Source organism: Perna viridis, chromosome 8 (assembly GCF_037379345.1).
Source record: "Perna viridis isolate PV_CMFRI_1.1 ecotype Kerala chromosome 8, ASM3737934v1, whole genome shotgun sequence".
Lineage (NCBI taxonomy): Eukaryota > Metazoa > Mollusca > Bivalvia > Mytilida > Mytilidae > Perna > Perna viridis.
Genome location: NC_142452.1, coordinates 44,131,194 through 44,146,183, shown reverse-complemented (window position 1 = coordinate 44,146,183; position 14,990 = coordinate 44,131,194). Strand labels below are relative to the sequence as shown.

The following is a 14,990-nucleotide window of genomic DNA, read 5'->3' as shown; positions in this document are numbered from 1 at the left end:
TCTGATCACAAATAAACTTGGTTTCTGGCTTCGAAGTCCTGCTCAAGTGACCACTTTTTGAACTGCAGTTTATTTTATTTCCCCAATGTCTGACCTGCAGCTTTTCTCCACTGCTTTTGACCTAAAGTTTATTTCATTTTACCTCTTCATGACCTATGGTGCTGGAAAAGATGAAAACAACAAAATAGGAAAGAAAAAATCGGAATACATCCTCTTGTATGCAGTTCTTTGTTTGTTTGTTGGGGTTTAACGTCCGAGCAGCAATATTTCAGCTATATTCAGACGATGAACATGAAATTGATGATAAAATGAACACGAAATAATGATGAAATGAAAAAAAGGGATGGGACACAAGGACAATAGGGTCGACAAATTTTGATTGCCACTGGAAATAGGGAGAGGTGGGTAGGGTCGGGCAATTTAGCCTCCTGTGGCAGAGCCCTATGGTTCCTACTCTGGGAAAATACCACAGTAGGGTTCTTTCACGTGCGAGGAACGTGGCATCTTTCCCAACACGGTGCTGTAAATAATTACCTAAAATTAATTGCTTTTTATATTAAGTGGAAAAGACTGAAAAAAAAACACGTTGGGTATCTGCTCCAGCTAAGAATCAACCAAAATTTTCTCCCTAAAAATGGGGCATCCCCTTAGAATCCACCAAGGTTTCTGATAACAACAACAAAAAACATTTGCAGGAAAAGGAGGTAAAAGGAACAATAATGTAGAGCCAATTAATATTTTTTTTAGAATAAAAATATTAAAATAGCTAAAAATTTGTCGAAAAAAGAAAAAGGCTAATAACTCCAACATGGCTTAGGTCTCACTAACCACTTCTAACGTTTCCAGAACTTAACTGATATTTAACATTGATCATTAAAAACGAAAGTTTTTCTCGTGGCGGAGAGGTGGCTTCCTGCCACATCTCATATGCCAGTGAAGTTTTAATGCCATGGAGTATTTTATTGAACTTCTCAACATCCTGTACATTTACAGAATTAGTCAATTTGATGAAATTTCCTCCTGTATAATTTTTGTTTTTAAAAAGTGACCTGAGAACCTAGGCAGTTTTTTTGTATGGCCTTACATGAATAATTTACCATAGATCTTATCATGTTGAAACTTTCACCATGGCAATATTTTTTGCAAGATCATAAATTTCCATATAGTTCTATGCAGAATTCCTTCACGAACATTCATACCAATTTTGGTTCTAACTGGTACAGTTGTGTCAGAGGAGACTATTTCAATTCAATAACATCAAAATAGTGAAAAAAATATCAAAAAAGAGGCTCCCAGGAGCCTGAATTGCTCTCTGTTAAATTTTTGCCTTTCAAGGGCAATAACTTCAAAAAGGAGTTGTCCAACAATTTTGACTTCATGAAGACTTTGGTAGGACTTATCATAAGGATCATTTCATCAAATAAAAGTTTAATTCTACATACATGTATTACAGTTTTCAAGATATTGACTGAAAACTGCTAAAACAATTTGTCTTTCAAGTCTTTCACTCTTACATGGATTCTTCTGGCAACTTTGATCCATGGAGATTTTTGTAGGCCTTACAATAAGAATCATTTCAGCAATTGAAAGTTTCATTCTATCATAGTTTTTCAAGATATTGGCTGAAAACTGTAAAAAAAACAATGTCATTTTATACCTCTCAAGGGCAATAACTCTTAGATGGAGTCGTTTGACAACTTTGATCCCTTGGAAACTTTTGTAGGCCTTATAAGGATAACTTCAGCAATTTACAGATATTGGCTGAACCTAACAGTTTTGGAAATAAATGCATAACTCCTGTCTGACCCCTAAATTCTATTTTTAGTAACAGTGGCCATGTTTTTTAACCTACCAAAAATCTAAATGGTAATTTTATTTAGGATACCCAAAAAACCAAAATGATTACAAACTTTCATTGAATTCTGTATAGTAGTTTCTAAAAAGAAAATTTGACCACAGATAAACCTCATCACGCCAGATACTTTTATTCATGTCAGAATTTGGTTAAACCATATAGTTTTGGAGATATATGCAAAAATCTGCAGCCTGACCCCTATATTCCACTTAATGGTGGCCATGTTTTTTAACCAATCAAAAATCCAGTCATTTTGTTCAGGATACTCCAAGGAACAATCAACTTAATTTTCATCCAAATCCATTCAGTAGTTTCAGAGGAGATGTTTGAAGCAATTTTTAACAAGGACATCGACAACGGACGCTAAGTGATGGCAATAGCTTACATAGCTTACGGCCAGGTGAGCTAAAAAAGCAATAACTCCAACATGGTTTCACAGATTTACATGAAAATTTAACAACAGATAGATCTCATCAGGCTTGACACCTATACACTGTCAAAATTTTGATAAGCCTAATGATTTTGGAGATATAATCCTGGGGCTAAGTGAGCTAAGAAGTGTACGCCGTCTGTTTCTTTATAAAATAGTGTACATACCTTCTGATAATTTGATTTTACATATACTGGAGCTATCTTTTGTGATCTTTTCCCAAGGACAGACATCCACTGATTACCCCTGCCAAAGAGATATGCCAAAGGCCTCACAAGAAATCCCCCCAGATTTCTTGCAAGAAGTCTCCCTCTCATTCAGGGTTACGTGCATGTGTGTTAGTAAGGGGTTAAATGTGAGTTACATTAGTTTTATGAGTATTTTTAGTACTTGTTAGGGTTGTTAGGGTTGAATGATATGGAAGACAAATTTGAATGGATTTTGAATATTTACTTCCCTCCCTAAAAGTCCCCAAAAAGGAAAAAATTAGAAAAAATCAGTTTCCGAATGTCCTGGGCTTCAGCTGGAAGTTTTGCTGTTCTGAGTAAAGCTGTTCTGAAATCACAAAAAGTTTGTCATAGAGATAAGCATATTAGAACAGGTAGATTTGCTATAAGTATTCAGTTGCTTTGAAATTTAATTCCTATCTACCATTTCTCAATTTTTTGGCCCATCAACAGTGATTGGGATTACTGTGCACTATAGTCGCATTTCCTCTTATAATGGCACATTGAGTGACTAATTTGTTGCATCATATGCGCGCATTAAGTTTCCATCATTGATGATGGAGTGTTGTCTACTACTTGTGACAGTACAAAAGGCATGTCGGTGTCTTTTAATGTTTTATTAGCTGCAGGCGAATGTTTTGATCACCACGTTTTGAGGGGATTTGAAGACCGGGGAATGAAACACATATTCTTGATCGCTTATGCGTTTAAAAGAACAATAAACATTGTTTTTAAAAAATAAAAATAATTTGATAATATCAGAAAAGCGTGGACTTGCGGTCCCATTTGAAATTGAAAACGCCACCAAAGACCTTTTTAAGCTAGACCCAAAACAGAAGAAATTACCTTTTTCAAAGCCTAAAAATAGTAATGATGGTAATTACAAGAATCAAACTGCAATTGTTGTAGAAACTAACTTGGCAGCTGGACACGATTATGAACCCCCTTTTGAAAAAATTGATAGTGGTGGAGTCATATTATCTGGTCCTTAAGTACCCTCCCCCCCAAAAAAAATCTAAAATCATTTTTGATGAACTACTTTAATAGCCAAGTTAGGGTCTAACTGATGGGGGATATGGACTTTGATAAAGCACTAGATAATACATTAGTATAAAAACTCAAACAACAGAAAAGAAGTAATTTTATGTGACAATTAATTGACACATTAATTGTTAACTGCTAATAAACAATTGATCTGCTGTGTAAATTGAATATCTATTCAATATCTATGTCTAGCCGGTCTTAGCTGCTATTCCAAATTTTGTCCCATGATTTTTTTAGAGTGGCCCATTGAAACTGAAAATGTCCCATTGAATTGAAGGGTAAAGGGGCCATAGTCCCATTGGCAAAATTTTAATCCCAATCACTGCATCACGAAATATATGAGCATTGGCTCACTAATGATATCCCTGCTTTCAATCTACTATGAAAGAAATAAAAGAATATTTTTAAACAGGAAATTGTCAATTTTTTTTTTCAGAAAATGAATCCCACCATATGGCATGCCTACAGGAAGTATTAAAATTTCAAGCCACTATGACGAGTAGTTGCAGAAAACCATGGTGGGTGGGAAAAGTGTTACAGACACGTAGAAACATAGACAAGGGTAAAACAGTATATATAATAATAAATTCTTGATAAATTTATACTTTTTTATTTAATGAGTATATCAGAGTTGATATGACAAAAAAAAAGACAAGCGCATTAAGTAAAAAAAATAACTGAACCATTACTTCCAGGTTTATCTTTTTAACTGATAACAGTCCAGTTTTAAAACTCAAAATATAGTTTATTTGTTTAAGTTTGATTGAAGAAAACCATAAATTTCAGTTTTGTTATTTTGTTTTTGCACTAACAAAATTCATTATTGCAAACCACAGATTTGTATCAACACAGTGTGTCAAATACAAAGTAGAGTCTGTTCTATTATCAATTGATCAACATTCTCATGCAAAAAATATCTGATCTGCCATTTTACCTCAATCAAGTAAGCAGTGTTTTCAGAGGAAATGGATTTGAAAGGTTATAAAATATTGAGTTCTATAATTCATACAAAATTTGTTAAATCAAAAATGTGGTCAAGTATCTACATCTAAACATTACAAAAATATGTCATACAAAATACGAAAGATATTTAAAAGATAGGTACATAAATGCAGATGGAGATTCAAATAATGGAGCACAGAAATACCTCACATTGAAGTGGTGCTTATTTTTTGGCAGAGTTTTGGACGGTTTATGGTGATTCTTTTAGGATTACTTTCCAACTAATTTATTACTTACCTGACCAATAAGGAAGGACTGCATCACCTCTGTATTACTGCAGGGTACCTATAGCAGTGAGGCTACTGCCTGCATATATATACAAGCCCTTCACAAAACTGTAAGATGCACAAAACAAAATTCTTTAATATTTCAGTATCCTTGAATAAAACAAGAGTCTCCCAGGAGCCTGAATCGCTACATTTAAAGGGCAATAAATTTAACAAGATGTTGTCCAACAATTTTGACTCAAGAAGACTTTGGTAGAACTTATCATAAGGATCATTTCACCAATTGAAAGTGTCTCTCTATATACCAGAGTTTTCAAGATATTGGCTGAACCAATAACTCATACAAGGAGTCGTCTGACAACTCTTATCCCTGAAGACTTTTGTAGGCCTTGTAATAAGCCGACGACACAATGGACGTCAAGTGATGGCAATAGTTCACATGGCCTTTAGCTAGGTGAGCTAAAAAGGCAGGAAATTTTAACTAGGTTTCACATTCCTTCCAAACAAATGCAAACTTAGCTGTGAACAGTTGAGTAGATAAAGAATTAAGCTCACTATTATAAGAAATTAACTCCTGATGTTTAGTCCATACATAATGGAACAACTCGTGCTGAATTACATACATATTTGAAATAATTCACATGAATTTTGAACTTTAAGCTGACAAAATGTGAACGGTGGGTTGTGTCCTTAATTGACATATTACAATTGAATTATGATTAAATGTGAAATCACTGAGTACATGTATTATTAAAACAAGTACAGTACCTTCCATAAACTGGGAAATACTTCAAATACATGTTCCAAAATGATACATGTATGTACTGTTAAGTGTTGACCTTCACATAAACAGCCTTTAGTTCTTTACCTGTAAAAAAAAATACATACAATTGTCCATACACAAACATCTATTTTCATAAAAAAGAATAAAAGAGTAATCAAGGGAACCAAGGTTATTGCTGTAATCAAAAGAATGTAATCCAGGGACAAAGACCAGACATGGAAAACAGACATACACAAGAAAGAACATGAAGTGACTAAAATTACATACAAAGTAACAAAAGCAAATGAGCAACTTGGACTCCACTAAAATCTGGGAGTATGGACCAGGTGCATCGGTAGGGTAAGCGTCCTCTGTTTTTCTAGAAACAACCGCCGAGTTGCTCATAAAAAGTTAAGTCCAGGGTAGACAAAGGAGGAAAGGAAAACTATGACCCGTTGAATAAATCAGTTTTCATGTGCAGATGGACACACCATAACGATCCACGAGTTCATGATGACAACCATGAAACTTCTATAGTGATGACTTCAATCTTGTAGCAACATAACCCTGTTCCAGAAGCCTATTTGTTAGAGTTCTCATAAAGTCAGTGTTCGAAATTCCCGGTCGTCCGATCGTCACCGGCGACCTGTGTTGACCTCGGACGACCTCAGTTTGTATTCTACTCGTCCGATGGACGACTGCCAATTTTAAATGTATTACAGGACACTTACTTCTTTTACTTTCACCTTTCACATTATTTAAAACAATATTCCTTAAGTTTTATTCCGATCTATTTTTGTCTATCGATCGTATTGTAAACAAAGTAAAAATCTGGTTTCTCCGTCATCGGTTCCGACTTTACATTAGGATTTCCTATTTCCGGTTTTATTTTTGACCTTGATTGTTTTTCTAAAATGTGGAAATTTGTGACCGGTGCAAAAGCACCAGCCCCCAAAAAGGAGAAAAACTATGAACTTAATAGAAAACCAAGGACTTTCAGAAATGAATGGCTAGAAAACCACCCTTGGCTACGTTTTTGCCAGGAAAGCGAGGCAATGTTCTGTGATGTGTGTCAAACTGCAGGAAAACAATCTGAATTTACAAAAGGCTGCAAGTCTTTCCGTGTTGAGATGGTGAAAATACATGAGAAAAGTGAAGCACATCGCCATGCTGAGGAAATTAAGTTCAACAAGGAAAAAAAGGTAGGATGTTCAGTCATTGTTTAAACTGTTATTAATGCATGATTTTCAATGTAAAAGTTTGGTCAATAGTTTTCCTTTACCATCAATTTCTAAGTGTAGGTCAAGATATGAGGCTGACCTCACAGTGTCTGTTGTATCCTTTATCTCAAGTTCTTTGGGGTAGATGCGATGTACCAAATCCCCGAAATTAGAATTGTTTCAAGATAATATGTCATCTATATACCAGAAACTGAGATTAAAGGATCTAGCTAAACAATATTCTTTCTTTCAGATCAGATCAGCTGTAAAGTCCACCTCATAAGAGTGAAGGAAAAGGTCAACAAGTAAAGGAGCACAATTTGCTCCCATTGGAATGCCGACCGTTTGTTGAAAACAAATATTTTGTCTATTAAAAATTCCAGCATTTTGTAAACAACTTCCTCTGTATATTTGGAAGATGATTTGGAATTGTTTTTTACAAAGTATGAGGAATCTCTACCAAGAACTATATATTTGTATCTAGGTGTACCATCTTTTTTGAAAAAACAATGATGTATAATATTTTAAGTCAGGATTTTAACTAAGTATGAAGAATGCAAGTATACAGTGTTGAAAAATCATAGGTTTTAATGCTATTATATTCAGATAATAGTCTTGAACTGATTGTCTCCAAAAGATCTTTTGAATTTTTCAGGACCCACATTGAATTAATACCACTACGGGATTAACAAGTATTGTGGTAGGATTGTAGACCCTCTTTGACAGTTGTGAGCATAGAAGTTAAAAGTTTTGAAATAGGTTTGGTGGTACATTTTCCAGCTATGAAACACTGTTTGTATGGATTCTTGTGGAGTTTAGGAATCCAGTACATAGACGGTAAATCACAATCATCGTCCTTGGCAGAGTGACCAAAAGAGGATAGCACAGATTTATGGTTTTCCACAATCGCTTCTTTGGAGAGTGTGGTAGCAGTATAGGTCTTATCACTGCTATTATTTTCTAAGTCTACCTCTGATAATAAACATTTTATGTAAAACAGAAGGGCAGTATCACTGAAATGTAAAAAAATAGCAAATTACACCTTATTCAAAAATACATTCATTGCTAGAAAATTCTTTTGGATTTTTTAATGTTTAGGTCTTACCTCCAATTAAATATGATGTACATGGGCAGGTCTTGGAGGGGTCCCATTTGCCCATTTATGCCCAATATTAACAATTATTTTTTAAAGAAGGGAGGTGCACCATTGCAGTATTAATATAAAAAATTTACATTTCCTGATTTAAAAAAAAAACTTTTATTATTATAAACACTATTAAAAAAAGAAAATAAGAAAAGTAGAAACCTTCTGCTTGGTTGAACTGCTCTTCATACAATAACTTCTGTTCACTGTTTATTGACCTTCAGCAAACATCCATTGGTTCTGGTGACCTATAAAACATACACAATTCCTAAATACACATTTTTGTTTAATTCATTTAAGCTTAAGACTACAAGTAAAACAGATTGTTACATTATAATTGCATTTAGTAGCAATGAACTGCATTTAATTCTTTGAATCAATTTCTGTCAAAACTTCTGTCTATGGCTTTCTAAACAGGGATCATAGATTTTTTATCCATTAATTCTTGTCCAACCTCCTTATTTTAAATCTGACTAGGAAGGATTTATGAAAATAAAATACTTTCTACTGGATACTTATTTGTGAACAGACTGGTACACAAATTTACTTGTTATGCTTGTATAAATGCAAGATTACTTACATTTCTACCAATGTAATGTATCTGTAATCATGTTGCTCCTGCTCTGTGAAATATTGACCAGTATCCTCTAGGGGCCATGTTGAGAGGTTGAATATCACATTGAGCAGGGTACCTTGGTATGTAGTTAAGCCTTACTACATACAGAAGGGCAGTATCACTGAAATCTGTTGACTGTAATTTCAGTGAAGATAGCCAATCATTTGAGGCATTGTTTCCGCAGAAATCCTTCCTTGCTTTACTCAGGCAACACGATTTTCCCCCTCAAGCACAACATGGAAGATATAGCCTACAGCAATTTTTTTTGTTTTAATTAGCTTCATTGAATGACCACTCAGAAGGGATATAGAATGATTATTGATTTTTAATTTGTCAAGCTAAATTATACTTCTATTTTTATCTTTTAATATGAACTTATAATTAATAATTATTTTACCATTGGCAGCATAACCATAAATATTAAAGAACAATTACCACATAAAACATGAGCTCACATTTTATAAAGCATTTATAAGACTAATGTTACCTGATCCAATGTTGTGACATGCTGTATATCTTCATCTGTGTCTTCATCTGTATCTTCATCTGTATCTTCATCTGTGTCTTCATCTGTATCTTCATCTGTGTCTTCATCTGTATCTTCATCTGTGTCTTCATCTGTATCTTCAGGCTACAACATAAAACTTTGATGTTATGCTCAGAAAAACAAAATTACTTTAACAAAGTTTTAGTTGAAGTCATGTTTGAAGTGTATAATTCCACCAATAAATCATTCAGGGAACCAGGCAGGTAGTCTTGCTTGAGCTTACAGCCCCTTTGGAAGACTGAATAAAGGAGGCTGATGAAAGAATCACCACAAAGTACCAGAAACTTGTAGATGATCGTAAGCAGCCAGGATGGAGGACATAGTGTCATAAAATAGTAATATAAAGAGGCTTTGCAAGGCTAACGTTGTGGACCTTGGTATATTGGTAGGGACAGATAGACGGCATCCCAATGGATTTGGAGGAAGAGAGAAAATGTGAGGTAAAGTGCAGTGTACTAGTGAACAGTCATAGTAAAGAGAAAATTTGTGAGAAAGTGCAGTGTACTAGTGAACAGTTATAGTAAAAAGAAAACAGCGGGAAAGTGCAATATACGTACTAGTGAACAGTTATAGTAAAGAGAAAATGTGTGGGAAAGTGCAGTGTACTATTGAACAGTTATAGTAACGAGAAAATGTGTGGGAAAATGCAGTGTACTAGTGAACAGTTATAGTAAAAAGAAAACAGCGGGAAAGTGCAATATACGTACTAGTGAACATTATAGTAACGAGAAAATGTGTGGGAAAATGCAGTGTACTAGTGAACAGTTATAGTAAAGAGAAAACTGTGGGAAATTGCAATGTATGTACTAGTGAACAGTTACTGTAAAGAGAAAACTGTGGGAAAGCGCAATATATGTACTAGTGAACAGTTATAGTAATGAGAAAATGTGTGGGAAAATGCAGTGTACTAGTGAACAGTTATAGTAAAGTAAAAATGGAAAGAAAAAGAGAAAGAGAAAGAATGTCAAGTACACCAGGAGAAGCAGAATGATGTAAGCCATCCAGTTTCAGGTTCAGACTTGGGTCACTTGAGCAGGAGCACCTCTGAATGTTGTACACATAGAATATCAATGAAACGGCAGGAGGACTCCACCTGATGATGGAATAGGATTAGTATATAGATGTTTAAAAGGTAATGCAGAAGAAGACAATATATACCGATGTAACACAATATTTTGACAAGACCCTATAGATCTTTTAAATTACGTTTTCTGCATTTAAAGTAGTAACCCTTAGTTCTCTGTAAGAAGAAAGCATTGAATTATGGTGAAAAAAGGTTTTCCATGAAATCCTTTTCAAAATATTATCTGAAATGCAGAAAGCAGATCTGTTTATACTACTTGATGATAATCCATATTTTTCACCGTATTCTAAGGAAATAATCCGTAAAATCATGGACTTTCTGAAATTTTAACAAAGGCACTATAAAGATATTCACAATCTGTAGAGCGTAATTTGCAGTCAAAATTCGTAGAAAGTAGGGAAATCCATGTAAGTAAACACCTCTGAGAAAGGCATTCATTTCTTTTTTAAGTGTCAGTATATCAAGGCAAAGTTCGTTTTGCGAAACATGGGGCAAGTCACCTCCCATATGCATATTGCCTCACAACTTCAAAATTTAGATGCCACACATACTTTCCATCCTAAACACAGAGCATTTTGAAGATTGGTGGGAAAATCAGTCACCATGACAACAGCATCTTTTATCTGTGTTTGATTTCAACATACATTTTGTACATGTAGAAACCAGATTTCATCCCAATTTTGGCGCATTTTGAAATTTTGGTGTATTCCCCCCTCCAAATCTTGTTTAGCAAGTCAATTAACTTTACTGTTGTTCCTAGACACCTAGGTTTTCAAGAAATTGCTATGTCCAGTATTTTGACCTTTTTAATCCTTATTCTGCAGCAATTTCAAAATGGCAACTTCTTTTTTGAGTAATGAAAACTTGGGGTTCAACTTCAGATGGTACCAGATATGTGTGAACTGTTTTATTAAAACCAGTCATATGGTTTCTAACAATTTCATCCCTCCCCCCCAGAAATGTCATTTAAATCAAGGCAATTTTAGGCAGAAAAAATCAGTCACCATGGCAACGGGCAACATATCCTTCCGGTTTTTTTTTTTACAATATTGTTCAACATGCAAAACCCTTTAATAGTACCAAATAGATTTCGAAGATAATGCAATATCCTGTATTTTGACCACGTTTCCTTATTTGGCAACCAATTCAAAATAAATTTTTCAAGGCTATAAACTATGTGCCAACATTGTTAAATTTTTGTTTTTTCAACTCTTGCATTTAATCATAACAATTGTTTTGTAATTCAAGATTATCCTCGTACAAGTAAATTTCTAGGATTTGATTGTCTAGGTTCACGTAGACCATGACTGCAGGGGCATATACATGTAAATGAAAATTACATGAAATTTTAACTTTTTTGTGACGCTAAAGTAACTAAACAAAATACACAGTACCATTGATCTGGCATGAGTAGTAAACTGAATTAATCAGAGAACTTAAAATCAAAATTAAGTAACATTAAAATCTCAAATTTCAGTCAATAAACCATGAAAAAAATATGGAACTGTAATGAAAAGATAATGCAACTGCATACCAAATACAATTGACTTAGCACAAGTAACATGTATACAGTGATTCATTATTAACTGACCTAAAATGTATGAGAAATCTCAACATAAAATTTTTTACAAAGACTGTGACATAAACAAGAGGCTCCTAGGAGCCTATATTGCCCACCTGCTTGAATTTCGCCTTTCAAAGGCAATAAATTTAACAAGAAGTTGTCCAACAATTTTGACTCAAGAAGTCTTTGGTAGGGCTTATTATAAAAGTGATAAAATTCTATCACTGTTTTAAAGATATTGACTGAAAACTGTCATTTTTCCCATTTCAAGGTCTCACTAACCACTTCCGGGTCAAATGGCCATGTAGTACCAAAAACACATTGAATCTAGAAATATGCATTGTAAGTGCATTATTAGTGTGTATTCTGATAAAAAGTAGTCAAAATAAAGCTCAGAATGTGTACATCAAAATCATATTTGTAATTTACCACAAAAGTGTATGAATACTGTTTACATGTGCGAGTAATTTGATTTTTGAAAGAAATGATATTAAAAATAGCAAAAATCGTTGAAAAAAGGCAATATCTCCAACATGACTCAACAGTTTAAAACAAAAATTTGTCCATAGACAGATCTTATCATGCTGAACACTTTTACCTTATGTCAGAATTTATTTAAACCTAATGGTTTTGGAGATATACGAGAAAGACTACTGTCTGACCCCTATGTTCTATTTTTAGTAACAGCGGCCATGTTTTTTGACGAATTAAAAATCCCCAAATCAGTTCTATAAAGGATACCCAAAGGAACATTCATGTTAAGTTTGGTTTCAATAGGTCAAGTAGTGTCAGAGAAGATTTTTGAAAGAAATAACATTAAAAATGGCAATAACTCCAACATGGTTTGATAGGTTAAAACCAAAATTTGACAGAGAGAGATCTTATCATCCTGAATAATTTAACTTAATCAGAATTCAGTTAAACCTTACAGTTTTGGAGATATATGTGAACTACTACTGTCTGACCCCTATGTTCTATTTTTAGTAACGGCGACCATGTTTTTTCGACAAATAAAAAATCCCCATGTCACTTCTATGCAGGATACCCCAAGGAACATTCATACCAAGTTTGGTTCTAATCAATCAAGTGGTTTCAGAGGAGAAGAGTTTTGTATAATTGTTAATGACGACGACGGACACCAAGTGATAACAATAGCTCACCTGGCCAAAGGCCAGGTGAGCTAAAAATGTATGGAAGAAACAGATGGTGATGCAGTGTCACACTGACACCAAAAAAACATAATTTAGTTCACAAGTGATACAACAATTATGGAAATCAATAGACAAATAATAGTCGAAATAGGTATATATTCTACCTAAAGAATTTTGTGAAATTCTGAATAGCTCAGAGTTGTGCAGCAACATTGTCCATTTTGTTTAACCTAACATGGTATTTTAGCCACAACCCCTAAGTACCAACTACTTCAATGGGATATCCCAATGCACCAAAAGCATGCATGTAAATAACCAATGGCGTAATTGATTGACATTTGATAGTACTAATCCACATTGAAAAAAATGTGTTCAGTTGGTTAAATTATGGGATATCAATGATTATTCAGCGTAAACAGATCCAAAGTCATTCATAATCCCATAATCAAACTAATAATTGAAAAAATCTTGAATCAAGGAATCTTGAAATTTATCAACAATAATAACAACCTTAAAAGTATATTGGTAAGGGGATGACCACTTCAGTGCTCGTATTTAGCTACTAGCCTGAAGCCCAGGGCTATTGATTTGGGCTAAGGAAAAGGACTGCCATTTGATTCTGAGGTGGGGGGTGGGGTGGCAGCGCTGTAAATAAAGATTCTGACCCTGAAAATGTTGAAAATAAATAATCTGCCCTACACATCTTGGACAATAAAAAAAATATTTTGACATCAGTCAAGATACTTCATGCATCAAATTGGAAATAAATAATATTACCCTGATGTGGTTGAAAATAAATTTTCTGACCCTCCTCAGAATCATAGTTTGTACAAATCCATTCTGTCAGGTATGACAAGAAACTTGATTATTATTTGTTTTTGTGTAATATAAAACTTATTTGTAATTAAGTTTCACTTACTGGCACAAATCCACCTAAGTGCAGTTCCCCCGTCTTCTCAACATGGTTCAGCTATAAATTAAAAGAAGAAAATAGATACCTATGTCATAAAAAGCCAAGAAATATGATTCTGCAATATATCGGATAAAAACATCATTTAAAATGTCTGAGTTCCGGCTGGCAATTATGTTTGTGTACTGCATATATTGATCAAACTACTAGTGATAGAAATAGTACTAAGAGTAAGAAAAAAAATGCTTGAAACTACATTTGTACTTGCCATGCTTAGAAAATTAGATGTACTTGGCTTAATATGTACTTAATTACAAATTTAATGCCTTCTGTTCTAAAATTACTTGCACCTAAAACACTGGCTACTATCCATGAAAGGATAGAATTATCTCCCTTGTATCTAAATACTCTCTATATCTAAATACATCTTTTCAGCAAAATTAAGATTTCCGGGGGCTTCATTGCCTAAACATGCTTTAAAAACCTGTTAACCCCATGTAAAAGTGTCAAATTGGATTATCTTTCTTAGGAAACATCTTGCCATAGTTACATGTATTACTATCTTGATTCTATCATCCTCGTAGATCTGCATACTTGGATTTATAATGCCTAGCATTTCCGATATTGATGTAATGATCAAAAAATATTTCAGAGGTTGTATTACCAAAATATTTACTAGTAGATAAACAAATGCATACAGTAATTTCGGATATACCCCTAACTTCGAAGGGTATAAAAAAAATCCTATATGTAGCTAAAAACTGTTACTGAACTTACTTATATATACATGTAATAGCTAGGCAGTATTGTTACTCACCTTGGCCTGCTGGTATCCACACCATTGTTTCCACAGTGACAAAGCAACTGTGTAAGAATTGCATCAACCTATCATAATGAAAATAGAAGTTCATTACCTTTTGGTTGAGAACATTAGATATGAGAACTTTTAGAAAACATTAGTAAAACAAGCGTATGTAACTATGTATACATGTATATTAAACAGCTGATAGAGAATATGAATTGATTTATATTTATGTATCAATAAATATTAACAAACCTTTTTTTGAAAGGGTCTACTCTTTCAGCAGTTATGATGATTTGCTGTCTTTAGAACCTTGGGATGCAATTCTGTAGCTGTCTTTCCCCAGGAATCAGACCAAATCTTCCCCCACCAAAGGCCTCACAAGAAATCCCCCCGGATTATCT

The 14,990-nt window shown here is 34.0% G+C and overlaps 1 long non-coding RNA gene across 2 annotated transcripts; it reads right to left on the bottom strand.

The window, feature by feature from the left end:
* Window positions 1-8,524: 8,524 nt before the first annotated feature.
* Window positions 8,525-14,980, bottom strand: LOC148610661 (uncharacterized). Of its 2 annotated transcripts, none has more exons than XR_015924728.1 (4): window positions 14,053-14,155; window positions 13,794-13,844; window positions 9,016-9,159; window positions 8,525-8,778 (listed from the first exon to the last, which is right to left on the bottom strand). It is a non-coding gene; the product is annotated as an uncharacterized LOC148610661 (long non-coding RNA). The 2 variants fall into 2 exon arrangements; XR_015924729.1 differs by lacking the exons at window positions 8,525-8,778; window positions 14,053-14,155 and adding exons at window positions 14,602-14,669; window positions 14,842-14,980 and having other exon boundaries at window positions 9,070-9,159.
* Window positions 14,981-14,990: the final 10 nt, after the last annotated feature.